Here is a 13,254-nt window from a genome sequence, read left to right as displayed (position 1 = left end):
CTGAGCCTTCACTATCTTAGACATGATATGTCTCTCCATTTATTTAGATCTTCTGTGATTTCTCTCATAGGCATTTTATAATGTTTGGCATAAGAGCTTGCACATACGTTGTTAAATTTATACCTAAGTATTTCATGTTTGTTAGTGGTATAATAAATGGTACTTGTTTTAGAATTTTAATTCCAATTATTCATTGCTACTATATAGAAAAAACAATTGATATTTGTATATTGACCTTAATTCTGTGATCTTTCTTAGCTCATTTATTAGTTCTAGTAGTTTTTTTATAGGTATTTTGGTATTTTCATCATAGATAATTGTGTTACTGTCAACACAGATGATCTTCTTTCTTTATGATCTGTGTGTCTTTATTCTTCTTGTTGTATTGTTTTGGCCAGGACCTCTAGTACAATGTTAACTAGGATTAATGAGAGTGGATACCTTTGCCTTTTCCCAATCTCAGGGGGGAAGTGTTCAGTCTTCCACCACTGAATATGCTATTACTTGTAGTTTTTTTGGCAAATGTTCTTTACCAGGTCAAAGAAGTTACCTGTAATTCCTTTCTTGCTGACAGATCATATCATGCATGGACACTGAAGTTTTTGACTGCTTTTTATGAGTCTATTGATAGGATCATATGGTTTTCACTCTTTAGTCTGTTGGTATTAATTGATTTTTGAAGGCTGAACTAACTTTGCACTCCTAAGGTAATATTCCTAGGATACCTCATCCAGTCATGATATTTTATCATTCTTTTATCATGGCTAGATCTCATTTGCTAATATTTTTGAGGATATTTGCATCTGTGTTCATTAGGGACATTGGTCCATAGCTGCACTATACAAGACAGTAATTCCTTGACACTGGGCTATATACATTTAAATATAAATAGATTAAATTCTTATATAAAATTAAAAGTTTATTTCCTAAGTTACACTAGTTATATTTCAGGTGCTCAGTAGCCCCATGTGGCTAGGGGCTGCCATATTGTATAGTGCAGATATTTCCACCAAAGCAGAAAGTTCTATTTGACAGTGCGGTTCTATAGTTTGCTTCTCTTTGTTCTAATTTCTTTGTCTGGTTTGGTAGTAGTATAATGCTTGCCTAGAGAATGAGTTGAAAAGTCTTTCCTTCTTTCCTGTTTTTCTGGAAGAGCCTGTGTAGACCTCTGTGTAGAAGAACTATGGTCTATCTTGGGGAATGTTCCATGTGCACTTGAAAAAAAATGTATATTCTGTTGTTGGGTAGAGTGTTTTATAAATGTCAATTAGGTCAGGTTGTTGATAGTCTTGTCCAAGTCTTCTGTATCCCTACTTGTTTTCTTCCTACTTGTTCTGTCAAGTAGCACTGAGAGAGGGGTGCTTTTGTCTCTACCTGCATTTGTGCATTTATCCATTTCTCCTTTCAGTCTTACCATCTTTTCCTTCAAATATTTAGAAACTCTTTTGTTATGTATATATACATTTAGGATTGTTGTGACACTGGTAAACAGATCCCTCTGTTGTTATGTAACTGTTTCATGCCCCTGCCCCAGGGGTAGAAGATATTTTTCTCTTGCCTTTTCTCCTGCTACAGTGGGTCTCCACCTGTGCCTTGGATTTGCTGCCCTGCTTCCATCATCTTGAGGTATGTGTTCTGTTGGGCAGAAGGATTTGGATGAGGGCTTTTACATTTAACCCAGCAGCACGATAGGACTATACCACCAAGAAAAGATCTTTCTAGTATCTCACCCTTCTTCTGATCTTTCTCCCAAGCACCTACTGATGGTCTATGGACAAGAGCTTGGAAATGTGTACAAGCTTCCCTTGTGCCTGTGACTCTCAGGGATTCTGTAATCACATGCTAGCCCACACTTGGCCTCTAGAAAATTTAAAAAAATTTATCTGAGTTCTTCTTACTCACTTGTATGCCTGGTGTCTCTTCATCCCATACTTTGCCACAGATGATCCTTGGAGGCGCCTTTCTGCGGAGTTCAAGCTACTCAGTTTCCCTGTGACCTCAGCTTTCAGATGCATTGAAGAAAAATTATGTTTTTGAAGTTTATCTGCCTTTTTCTTGTTGTTAGGGTGGGAGTGAAGCTCCTTCCAGCTTTCTACATCCTAGGTGGAAGTAAAACTTTACATGACTGATAATTTAATATCTTTTTTTTCCTTAAAAGTGTTCTCGCAAACTCCCAATATAGAAGAGGTCACCTCAGCATTATATGAAAAGTAAAGTCACTTTAATTAAAAAAAGAAAGGATTTTAGTTTGGTGAATGCTAGGAAGGCGCTCCTAAATGCTGCATAATTTAAAACCAGTATTTTGCAAGCCAGGTTTTATCCCAGAGCAAAGTTTTAGAGGTAACTTTATAAGCCATTGGAAAGCAGGCTTATTCAGAAAGTGCTGACATCTTTCCCTGGCATGGTCTACTTTGTTTAACTGCAATTTTGCCATAATCCCATAGCTCTAGCAAAAGGAATTGTTCTACTAGGTGGTATCCATCTGTCCTTTGCATGGCAAATCCTCAGGTATAACTTTTTACATAGCCCACCCCCTTTCAATAATTAAACTTCATGTTCAGAGTGCTGTACTTTCTAAGAGTATAAAGATCACAGGGAAAGAGGATTAACACTCAGGCCAGGCTCAGAAAGAGTGAACACATAGGAGTTACAGAGAGGAGTCTATTGCTTAATAAGGATTTTTAAAAAAACCTTTTACTTTATTCAGAATTGTTAACTGGAGTCAGGAGACATGGAGCAAAGACAGTGTTTCTAGGAAAGGTTTCTATTTCTGAGACTTCATGCCCACCCAGGTCTCAGTGATGGCACCAATGCCATTGATTAGTTAATTTAATTTTTCTTAAAGAATGCTGGCTCCGGGAAAGTCCAGTGGGGTATACTGGAAACAGCTTTCAGGACGTCTGCAGGGGCACAGCCCCATCATAGACTATGTGAATGGTGCTTGGTTTAGATAAACCTATATATATATATATATATATATATTTTTTTTTTTTTTTTTTTTTTTTTTTTTTTTTTTTTTTTTTTTGCGGTACGCGGGCCTCTCACTGTTGTGGCCTCTCCCACTGCGGAGCACAGGCTCCGGACGTGCAGGCTCAGTGACCATGGCTCACAGGCCCAGCCACTCCGTGGCACGTGGGATCTTCCTGGACCAGGGCACGAACCAGTGTCCCCTGCATCGGCAGGCGGACTCTTAACCACTGTGCCACCAGGGAAACCCTAAACCTATATTTTAATGCTGGTTTTTCTTCTGAGTGACCTTGGGCAAGTCACTTCACCTCTCTGACTCTCAGTTTACTCACCGGTGAAAAGGGGCTAATAATCCTTATGTCTTAATGTTATTTGGTGGATGAAGTGATAAGATCTGTAAAACACTTTCCACAAGGCCTGACACTTAGTAAATGCTCAGTCATTGTGAGTTCACTTCTCCTTTTCCCCTTCTTGGGATCTGTGCAAAGAAGGGGACATGAAGTTGTCCTTTGACAAACCCTGTTCCCTAGGATCTTAATTTTATGAAAATGCACAGGTTTACATTTGCGATGTTTGGAACCTGGAGGCAGTTAGGCTGAATGGGTTGAATTTTGCACTTGTGCCCTAAGGTGATTTAGCTGTATGGGTTGCAATTTTATAAATTTTTAATAATTGTTTCCATTTTGCAATTTGGAAATCAGAGCAATTCTCCCCTTGGCTCGTTGCTGGGGCTGATCTGTCCCTCAGAGAGGGTTGTGTTACTGGGGTCAGAGATTACAAAGGGCTTGGGTCTTCTGCATAACAGTTGATTAAATTTGCTAAGATTGTCTGGGTCAGAGTGATGTAGGTTTGAATCATGGATTTGCCAATTCCCAGCAGCAGGATCCAAAGCAAATTCCTTTCCCTCTCTAAATCTTAGTGTTCTTGGTGACAAAATGGGAGAGGGATGCAATACCTACTTCATAGCATTGTGATGATCAATGAGATCATGCATATCATGGGTCAAAAATGTTATATAAACCATTTATTGAATATTTGCCATTTACTGGCCCTGGGCTAAGCACTTTATATGGATTATATAGTTTAATGCCCACGACAACTCTGTAAGATAGGTGATGTTAGTATTCGCATTTTATAGGGGAGGAGGCTGAGGTGTGGATCAGTAAGTAACTCAACATAGCCAAGATGGGGTGGGGATGGGATGTGAACCCAGGTCCATGCTCTTAACCCCATTACTGCACTCCCTTCCATTTTCTTTGGTTTCTGCTTCTCCCTAAACCACTGTGGAATTTAGGAATAAGTTTTGATATTTGGTGACATGTTAGTAGATTGCATGCCTAATATTGCCTTCTAAAAACATGTTTTGGAGCTTTTCAGCTACTCTCAGAGTAGTGAAAGCAGCAGAAGATATTTCGGGGGACAACTTCCCAATATGGCCACTCTTAATTCCCTGGTCTATCAGACATTTGAAGCCTTAGGTTGGTAAGCTCTTCTTATGGGTGGGGCATGGGCTCTGGGGGCTAAGCAGACTGTGGACAGACAATGGTGTCATGCTTCCCATAGGCCAGAGGAAAGATTGATTTTTCAGGGGAGCAAAATGACCAGCAGGAGCTCTGTCTGAGCCCTTACCTCTTTAAAAACATGTCTGAAGTTTATTCTTTAGATCAAGCTTGATAAATGGAGGGGTGTTCCCTAGGTGGGAAAATAACACTGTGTGTCGAATCAGAAGCTTCTGCACTTGGCATATAGTCTACAAAGAAGAGATGACATTTTGTCCTGATTTTTCTTACCAATTTCCATCAGGTCCTACTTATCATGCAGCTGGTACTGTGAAGTGCAATGGCCAATTGTTCCTTCAACCTCCAAAGGACTGTCTCCTGGAGAAGGTACGTTGGGAAGGGTTTCCCTGTATGGGAGTGATTCCAGGAGTGGTAATTTATGAACGCATTTTTGATGGTCTCCAGATTTTCTCCAAAACTATGTTAATGAACAGGAGAACTTAATTTCAACATGCTGGGCATTGAATACAATGATAGCACCTGATTCACAGTTAGAAAGGTAATATTTTCTGAGATAGAATCATTTATAGTCTTTCTTGAGTCTCATTTGGACCTATGTTACGCATGTTACACAGCCAGGCTAATGATGGAGAGGTAACATCAGAAGTTCTCTACACGAAATTCCCTTCTTTGTAAAAAAAAAAAAAAAAATGAGTTGACGACCAAGGCTTTAACTGTCTTAAATAAATGAATCACCATACAAAGGAATGTCATAGAAGCCTCCCAGAGAAATGAGCTTCCCAGAGAAATGGGCCTCCCAGGAGAAAGCATCAAATCCTTGCTGCTTTTCCTCAGTGTACACTCTTGACTCTCACAGACTGTTGCTGATAGCTGAGGAGAAATAATGAAATCTTTGTGCAGTCCTCTCAAATTTGTAGCCATAAACGCAATGATCACTAATTATTTCACATACAGTTTAGTCCAACTATCTATGTACATCCTCTAGAATACTTGCAACTCCGAAAAAATAATATTATTTACTCCACTTCATAAATTAGGAAAAGGAGGCTAAGAAGGGTTAAGTAAATTGCTTAATATCATGCAGCTAGTATGTTGTGGGACCAGGATTTGGACTCAGTCTGAATTACTTCAAAGCACCTGCCCATCCTATTACTCTAGCCACTAGAAGGTATCATGAAGGAAAAGATTCAGTTCTTTTCTTTTAATACCTTACATATAGTTAAGGGTCTAAGACGTAACCATCACAATAAAAGGCTCACTGAGAACTTACTATGTATCAGGGATTCTGCTCAACTCTTTATAGAGATTTTCTCATTTAATTATTTGAATAACCCCATGAAGTACATAGTACTACTATCCCAAATTGACAAGTGATGTTAAGTAGCTTCCTTTTTATCGTGGATTGGATCTGAGCTTCAAATCCAGGCAGTCTGATTCCAGAGTCTATTCTTTAAACTACCATTGCTTCCCAGGACTGTTGATCTGGGACACGGGTTGTTCAGAAGAGAATTTAGTTGAAGTCAGGCCAAATGAGGGGTCAGGCCATGTGAACAGAATCAACGGTAGCTGCAGTTAGGGAGTTAAGGGTCAAGTTAATGATAGGAGGTAAGTTGTCCGTGGCAGCAGAACTTTCAGAACCATGGACAGCCACCCAAAGAGGCGTTTATGGTTGGTCTAAGTCAGGTAAAGCCCTCATCCTCAAACAAGGTTAACGTCACCTATCCACTGTCTTTATTGTTAATTGACTTTCACTCCCTTCTTGCTTGGCTTAGCTCCTCAGAATTCATGGAGTAATTTTCAGTACGCTCAAGAACTCTTGATGTCTGTAGTTGATGTGAGTAATTGTTTTGAGCTTCCATTGATATATAGAACGTCCAAGAGGGTGGTTGAGGATGAGCAGTGAGGTGCATGAGAGGACAGGAGAATTCTCAGCCCTTTTAATCAATTGGTTTGTCCTCTAACCACCCATTTCCCTCTAATTCAGGGTAAGATTAAAACTAAGGCCAGGGCCCTGACAATAAATATGAACAGTTTAAAACAGTTCAGTTGCAGAATACAGGCAGTGCCACAAGGAAGCTCATGATTAATTGCCGAGTGGAAGGTACAGTCAAATGCCACTGGAGGATGAAATCACTGTAAGCTGCAGTGGTCTCAGGAGACAGTTGAAAGATGTATTTGTCTAAGTGGAGATAAGGAGAGGGGTATTTCAGAAAAAAGCAAAGAGCGCATTAAAAAAGTACAGAGGTAGGGAGCTATAAAACGTCTAGTGGGGAATAAACAGGCTGACTTTTTTTCCTGGAGACTCGTATTTGCGTGTGATCAGATTTGATTCTTATTTGTATGTGTGTGCACAAAATGTCATCAGAGTGAAGAAACATCAGATATGCTTTCAAGCCACTGGGGGCTGATGTGGATGCAGAAAGGCTCACGCACCTCTTTATCCAGACAGCTCTATCAGCACTGGATTTCTGCTCTAATTATAAAACATCATTGGAGACAAGCTATGCTGTAGCATTTCTCCCCAAGCAGCTAGGGGGCCCAGAGAAGCTGGATTGTCATTTGCAGGAGACAAATGACGATGATCCCTTGAGGTGTAATGTGCAGAAAAAATGCAATCCTATTATGAGACTGTCATTGTAAAGGTTTCTTCTTGTTCCCAGCTCAGACAGAGGAGGGAGACAAGGTACCATGTTAACAACAGGACTGAGATTTTACCCAGAGTATGGAAAGATAAGCAGATCCCTGCCATTTCGGAAAAAAAATCCTTCGGGGTTGAATCAAATTAAATGCTATAACAAAAAAATGTTTTGATGTCCAAGAGAAGGAATATGGCTTAAAAGCTAAAGTTCCACTACTGATAGACCTGGGAAGCCTTGGTGAGGAAATTTAATTTCTACATTCTTTGAAGACATCACAGACTCCACTGTGCAGTGAAGAGGTTTCCCAAGTGGAATTTTGGAGTTCTGACCATCTTTAAGAGACCCATTGGCTGATAAAGGACATTGTCCTTAATTTTAATGAGGAAAAAGAAGACTGTGTAATGGGAGACAGAGGGTTAAATCCATTCAACTCAAAGCACTGGAAATTGTGCTTAAGTGTATCTGTGCACGTGGAGGCTCAAACTTTGGTACCTAACATGGTGAATATTAAGATGGTAATCCTTTACCAAGAAGTCATCCAGATTATTTCATGCCTGTTGCCTTGTACCCAATAAAGTACCAGCATGGTATAAAGGAAAGGATAGGAGCTTTGGCATTGGAGAGATTTGGGTTCAAGTCCTAGCTCAACTACTTTCTAACAGTGTGACCTTGGGCAAGTTACTTAAATTTTCTGAGCCTCATTTTTCTAACCTGTGTCATGGGTATACTTATCCTCTGTGCACAACATTTGGGATAGTGCCTGACGTATATTAGGTGCTCAAGAAATATGCATCACATGTTCCCACATTATGATCACAAGCAGTTGTTTTATCGCTTCCTTTGTGAAGTGGTGGACACTTCTTTTTGTCTTCCAGTATGTTTCCCCTCCTCTTCGCTACTTAACACTACTTTGATTTCCCTTTGGAAAATAACCACCTATTCACCCATCTCAGTCCGTGTGGTTTGGGTAGAGAGCTTTCTTTACTGAAGAGGTAGACATACCTTCATTAGTCATGGTTTTCCATGTTCCTGCCCACAATAATTGGTTCAGGGATGGACATGTGACCAAAGATGGGCAATGAGACTTGATCCCAGTACTTTTATGGATCTTCCTGGAAGGAGAAACTCTATTCCTCTGGTGGTTGTTAAGAAGTATCAGATGGTTACCCAAAAAGTTAAACATAGAATGCAACATGACTCATCAATTCCACTCCCAGGAAAATACCCAAAACAATTAAAAACAGGTGTTCAAACAAAAGCTTATACATGAATGTTCATAGCAGCATTATTCATAACAGCCCAAAGGGGACAACTCAAATGTCCATCAACAGATGAATGGATAAACAAAATGGATAAAAATATTCCATATAATGGAATATTATGCAACCACATAAAGGAAGAAGTATCAATACATGCTACACCACGGTTGAACCTTGAAAACATTATTTAGTGACAACTTTTAGGCACCCACCTCCTGCTGAAAGAAAAAGGCTGATAACAAACTTAATACAAAAGGAAGGAAGGTATTTCCAAGGACCACACAGCTCCACTTTTCCCACAGAAAGCAAGGTGAGATGCTCTTTGAATCCTGCGCTCCATTTTTCTCTTTTCATGAGCTTACTGAACAAGACCAGCTCAAATGCTGCTTTTTCCAGGAAGGATTCAAAGTTGAACTTAGTCACTCCCTGCCTTAGGGAGAAGTATTTTTATAAATGTCTCTTTTCCCCATAGGTTAGGGAGCTTCTGGGGGTAGCAATCATGTCTTACTCTTAATTGTATCCCTCACCTGTAATGCCTACTACGGTGCCCAGCACATAGTGTTTGCTCAGTGAACACTTAATTTGAACAGAGAGTTGGTCGTAATTTTGTGTGAGAGTAACACGTAACTGATTTTAGATCTAGTTTTGTTTAGCACTTAGCATGATTCCTTAAAGTATGCACTTTATATAAAGTATAGCCATATGTGTATCTACCTATACCTAGTTGACGCTACACCTACATCTTCACCTACATCTACATCTATGTATGAGCAATACTACCTGAGAGAAACTGAAATCCTTCCCTATCTATGAAACACACTATACATTGAACTTGGGCCCCAAGTTCAGAAATCACTGAACATACTATTCTGCATATCCCAGAGGTCATTGAACTACTACCTCCTGCAGTGCAACGTCCATCCCTGTCTCCAACTCAGTGATAATCATAAGGATGAAGATAGTATCAGTTGCCAGTTATTGAGTATTTGGTTTGAGCTGGGATCTCTAAGTTCTTCACCCACATAATTTTGTTCAATCCACACAACAGCCATTTGACCCAGGTTCTGTGATTATCCTCATTCTACTGATACATGGAGGCTGAGGGAGGCTCAGCTGCTTGCCCAAGGTCACACATCCCATTTGAGGGCAGAACGAGGATTCAAACCCGTTTGACCTCCAATCCCACGTTCCCGACCAGCACAACTGCCAGACGGGAAATTCTGAACTAGTTGGACAATTCCCTTTCCCTGCCGCCTCCTGCCCATCACCACCTCCTTCTGAGAGCTGAAGGGTCTAAGAACCAGCATCTGATGAGTCTGAATCCTGCTGGTGTACCCTTTCGTTATGTGTGTGTCTCTCCAGTTTCCTGTAGTTCTGAAAGGGGCTTAGTTTGGGGCAGTTCTGATTTGGTAACTTCATGAATCCCAGAGGGCGGGAGTGGTCATGTTCTTGTCCTTGTCACTTCCCATTATGTCTGGAGATGTGCATGCAGGAGGACCCTTCCTCCCCTACACCCCCCATTATAGAGAGAATGGTATGGGAGATGACATAGATGCGAGAAAACCTTCAGGATCTGTTGCCGGGTACCACCGTCTGTCATCATCATTTTGGTGGCAGTCTCAAATACATAAGCCCATTTTCTTCTAGAAATCAGGCTCAGGGAGACCCTGTCCTCACACTTCTGAGCCCTTAGGTGGAAGAGGAACTGAGTTAAGTTCCTGGGCCATTCTGGACCTATCTGGCCTCAGATCCATCCTTTGCCCTCCCGCTGCAGACCATGGTTCCCAGGCTCCCACATAAGCAGAGTTTCAGCTGAACTTGGCCAGTGGGAGGTGCTGATGGGAGACTGGCAGGCAGGAGGGAGGGATAAGCCATGATATTTCTTTCTCCCTTTGTCTGCCATGGCATCTCTGCAGCAGCGGTATCTCCTCTGTGGCTGCAGGTCCTGTGGGACAGACCCCGCTTTTGTCCTGGGCTCAGTAACGCCCAACCTCCCTTGGTCCCTTGTCCTAGGGGTTGTGGTCGATTCCTGCTGTTTATTCATCTTTGGCAGGACCAGGACGAGGAAGAAACAATGAGGCTGAGTCATGTAAGTGTGGGGTCAGATCCTGTCTTTATTTAAAGTTTTGATATTTTCTTTATCATCGATTTTTTTCTGCATCAGTCTAGACTTTTAAAAGTAAAGATCTTCCTTGACTTATGATGGGATTATGTCGCGATAAACCCATTGTTAAGTGGAAAATGCATTTAATATACCTAACCTACTGCGCAGCATAGCTGAGCCTAGCCTACCTTAAATGTGCTCAGAACATTTACATTAGCCTACACTGGGGCAAAATCACTTAACAGAAAGCCTATTTTATAACGAAGTATTGAATATCTCGTGTCATTTATTGAATACTGTACTGAAAGTGAAAAACAGAATGGTTGTCCGGGTACAGAACGGTTGTAACGGTTGTTTACCCTGGTGGTCACGTGGCTGACTAGGAGGTGCGGCTCTCGGCAGCTGTCCAGCATCATTGGAGGGCCGTACTGCCTAGGGCTAGCCTGGGAAAAGATGAGAATTCAAAACTTGAAGTATGATTTTTACTGAATGCGTACCACTTTCACACCAAGTCAAAAAATTGAAATTGAACCGTCGTAAGTCGGGGACTCTCTGTATTGCTTTAAAGTAGGATTCCCACATTGTTCCATTTGGTACCTTGGTCTTTTGTCACCCAAACATCCCCAGCATTAAAATCCTGCTATTTAAAATACTCAAGTGGTTTCTCCTCCGCAGTTACACACTGTTAGTGTGCCTCACACAGATTTCGACTTACACGTCTCCGTGAGGTAGGGATTAGTATTATATCCATTGTACATATGAGGACAGATGCTCAGAAACCTTTAGTGACCTGCCAGTGCCACTGAAGCTGTGATGGGGCAGAAATGGATCTCGAACCCAGGTCTTCGGGACTCCAGAATCCTCACTCTTAACCACTAAGCTCTGTGGTTTTATTATATATATTTTCAAAGGAATCAACTAAGAACAAAAATCCCTTTTGATCAGGAAGAAACCTTTTTTTTTTTTTTTTTTTGCGGTACGCGGGCCTCTCACTGTTGTGGCCTCTCCCGTTGAGGAGCACAGGCTCTGGACGCGCAGGCTCGGTGACCATGGCTCACGGGCCCAGCCGCTCCGCAGCATGTGGGATCTTCCCGGACCGGGGCACGAACCCGTGTCCCCTGCATTGGCAGGCGGACTCTCAGCCACTGCGCCACCAGGGAAGCCCAGGAAGAAACCTTTTGATTGTGGAGAACACTCTTAAAAGGGTCTCTATCAGGGCTCTTTCAAACTTGAAATCTATATGCAGAGAATACAACCCTGTGAGGACAGGTGATATTGGGATGAAACTGGGCAGGTTTATATTCTTCTCTGAGCTGATTTGTCACAGTAAATCCCCAGCAAATATCACTTGTCTCATTTTCCTTCAATCCTTTTGTCTGAGTTTGAGTTGAAAACATTTTTTTCCCTTTTTCTTTGTAAATTCTCTTGATTTTGGTTATGTAACCAGGCCAGGCAATTGCCTTTGCTGAACAAAAGTCTCAAATGAATAGATATCAGTGGTAATACCAGTAATTAACAGTTTCTCTCTGCAGCACATGTCTGAAACTGCTTTTATTGATTTATTTTGACTCGGTTCCATATAGGGCAATTTTTCAGTTCACACAAACATATGCTTATCTCCTTTTGGTTCTGACCACTCTGAGCTCTGTTTTTAAAGATTGTAATTCCTCAGGACAGCTCTGACAGGGGAGCAGATGAAACAGGACTAAGGTACCTCAAGTTAACTATAACCTTGAAGGGTTATTAATGAGTGGGAAGCATGGAGAACCTCAGTTTGGGGTTTGATTTCTGTGTTTTCTTTCTGATTTGATTTAAGCAGAACTTAGAGCTACATGGAGTTGCATGTAGGAAGAGGAAAGGGAGATAGGAGGGGAGTCATCTAGGCAAAGATAGGAGTCAAAGAGAAGAAAAATGGAAGAGGAAGCACCAGTTGCCAATGTTCCCCTGACTCAGGTAGCTCTGCTTCTCTGGGATTCATCCCAGTGGTCCTATTTTTTTCCCCCTCAATCAAGGGAAAAATGCAGAGTATTAAAAGGGCAATTTGTTTGGATGGCTAGGAATGTCAAAGTTACTACTTTTCCACCACAGTTGAGCTCTTTCATTAAGTTGAATCTAGAAAACTTAGATGAAGCAAAGGAGAAGGGGGTGGGGAGGAAGCTAGTTTTAAATATTTCCAAATATTTTGTGGTTCTACATGCAGACACATTGTACCCCCCACACACATGCATATTACACACACACGATACAGTTGAGATTCCACTGAACATGCCTACAGAACATACTACTACTGAACATATTTTTCTATGACCTGTTTTTGAAATTAGTGTTGTATCATGAACCCGTTTATGTGTCAATAATTATACCTCTGTGTGATCATTTTTCATGGCTGAATAGCATTCCATTGGATGGATGTATATAATGTATTTAACCAATCACCTAGTGTTGGATATTTAATTTGTTTCTTTTCTTTTCCTTCCTGGCCTCTTTTACTTTCTCTATCTCCTTCCTTCCTTCCCTCCCTCCATCCCTCCCTCCCTTCCTTTCTCCTGTCTTACTATTTAACCATTCTGAAATAAACAACTTTGACTTTCTTCATGAATTGGAAACATTTGTTTAGGACAGATTCTTAGGTGCAGATTTTGGGTCAAAGAGTGTGCCAGTTTTTAAGCTTCTGATGCATTCATTACTCTTTCCTCTGAGAAAATTGTACTGATGCATACAGGAAATACGGCAATTTTAACCCCAGAATTACACCATCCCGTGAG

The 13,254-nt window shown here is 41.1% G+C and overlaps 1 long non-coding RNA gene across 2 annotated transcripts in view; it reads left to right on the top strand.

The window, feature by feature from the left end:
* LOC307198266 overlaps nucleotides 1-13,254 on the top strand; it is a 433,339-nt gene that overhangs the window by 65,346 nt on the left and 354,739 nt on the right. For both annotated transcript variants that reach the window (XR_013831596.1, XR_013831597.1), the window contains exon 2: nucleotides 4,771-4,853. This is a non-coding gene — a long non-coding RNA (uncharacterized lncRNA). The remainder of the gene's footprint in view (nucleotides 1-4,770; nucleotides 4,854-13,254) is intronic.

Source organism: Stenella coeruleoalba (assembly GCF_951394435.1).
Source record: "Stenella coeruleoalba genome assembly, chromosome: 15".
Classification (NCBI taxonomy): Eukaryota; Metazoa; Chordata; class Mammalia; order Artiodactyla; family Delphinidae; genus Stenella; species Stenella coeruleoalba.
This window is presented reverse-complemented; position numbering and strand designations above follow the sequence as displayed.